Source organism: Poecilia mexicana, unplaced genomic scaffold, assembly GCF_051168715.1.
Source record: "Poecilia mexicana isolate PSO_F unplaced genomic scaffold, ASM5116871v1 scaffold_15, whole genome shotgun sequence".
Classification (NCBI taxonomy): Eukaryota; Metazoa; Chordata; class Actinopteri; order Cyprinodontiformes; family Poeciliidae; genus Poecilia; species Poecilia mexicana.
The window spans coordinates 861,808-863,696 of record NW_028263384.1 but is presented as its reverse complement, the minus strand read 5'-3'; the positions used below and the strand labels follow the sequence as shown (position 1 = coordinate 863,696).

The 1,889-nt window shown below is 41.5% G+C and overlaps 1 long non-coding RNA gene across 1 annotated transcript; it reads left to right on the top strand.

Annotated features, from left to right (window-relative positions):
- Positions 1-211: 211 nt before the first annotated feature.
- Positions 212-1,355, top strand: LOC148155211 (uncharacterized). The gene is made up of 2 exons (XR_015765429.1): positions 212-449; positions 806-1,355. It is a non-coding gene; the product is annotated as an uncharacterized LOC148155211 (long non-coding RNA).
- Positions 1,356-1,889: the final 534 nt, after the last annotated feature.

The following is a 1,889-nucleotide window of genomic DNA, read 5'->3' as shown; positions in this document are numbered from 1 at the left end:
GCGGCTCCGGATCCGGATCCGGATCCCCCGCGACCCGGTCCGGCGCTCAGAGAGGAGTTTCCGCTTCCCTTCCCCAGACATCCAATCTTCACTGAGCCTGTTGGCACCGAAACACAGAGAAATAAACTACAGAAACAGAGAAACAAACTACAGAAACAGAGAAATAAACTACAGAAACAGAGAAACAAACTACAGAAACAGAGAAATAAACTACAGGACAAACAAACTACAGTCGCAGGGACAAGGTGGTTCCACTTCTTTTTGTTACGGTGGCCGACAGGTGCAAATGCGCAGCAACAGAGAAAACAAGCAAACAAAAAAGAGACGCAAACAAAAGTCCCTCCTACTTTGCTCGACCAAAACAGCAGAAGATGCCTCAGCACTGCGGGATGTTGTTGATCAGATCGACGGACTATTGACGTGAAGGCTCGACAGACAACTTTTCGCAAGTAAGATGGACATAATATTGTGTATATTTTGTGATTAGAATATTACTTTACTGTATTTATGTCCATTGGCGAGATACCAGCTAACGCTAGCTGGTATAGCGCTACAGTGCTTGGTGTTCAGCCCCCGACCTGAAAGCTAACCGAGATTATCTTAAAAAGTTTATTCTCTAACATTGACTTAGATTATAGAGCCTACTGTAGAAATGAAACAATATAATATATATATTATAAAAATTATAATAGTACATGTTATAACATTCACCAGCAAAGTTTACACAGGTGGCAATGGCTATTATTTATTTATTTCACTCTGTCAAAGTAAGATGCCTCCCAAACCTCCCGTTTTTGTTTTGAAGGTTTCCTAAAGACACGATGTGAGGAAGAAGAGGGAGAAATGTCTTTAAGGAGAGACAGATTCACTACAGCACGGATGAATCTCGCATCGGATTTTGGACCCAATTACTCTTAAGCCAGAACTCGTCGGCTGGAAAACATGAAAAAAACTTATATATGTGTGTGTGTGTGTGTGTGTGTGTGTGTGCTATACATGCACAACCTAATATTCTTCAGTATTAATCATATTATGTCTATGTGAGAAACGGCCCGGTCTACGGAAGACGGGCCCTTCGAAGGCCACGAATATGGACGACCAGAAGCTGCCTCCGGCTAGCTGCCTAGCCTAGCCTCCGGCTAGCTGCCTAGCCTAGCCTCCGGCTAGCTGCCGAGCCTAGCCTCCGGCTAGCTGCCGAGCCTCCATCTCGGCGTTATGTTGCTTAGCAACCGTGACAACGTGAAGCACAGAGCAGCGAAGGAAAAAAAACGGACTCGAAGTTTTTTTTTTTTCTCTTTATTTCTGCCTTATTCTTCACCTTTTGTAATAAAGGCTGTTCCATAGTAAAAAAGAAATATGTTTGTCTGATTCTAAAATGTTTAAACATGTATAGCAAGGAATGTAAACAAATTATTCATTTTCAGATACGCTCCATATCTCAGGAAGTAAGACATTACAGTTAAATAAAACCATTATGTTTGAAGGCTTAACTTTAATCAGTCAAACCCATTTGCTCAGGAATAAATTAAATACTTTAGTGAACCAAAAATATTTACAGCTATTACCTGGCTTAATATCTGTGTTTCACCTCCACTCATAGTGGAAAACTAGCGGGAGTTTTTAAAATGATTTGCCGGGAGAAAAGCGTTCTCTGTCGGTGAACCGAACCCGGAGCGCCCGGCCAGCTGACAGCAGGTGAGGGGAGCTGCTGTTAATGCAGGGAGCAGATCTCCGAAAACATCGGAGCAATATTGGAATTAGGTGATTTATTAATGAACCGAGCAGATATTTGAGATCTATACTATCTATACTTCTACATTCTCGCCTAAAAACATTGTAAAAAATAACTTTGTGTAATTTTAAGTGTAATACTGCAAAAATAATTTTGC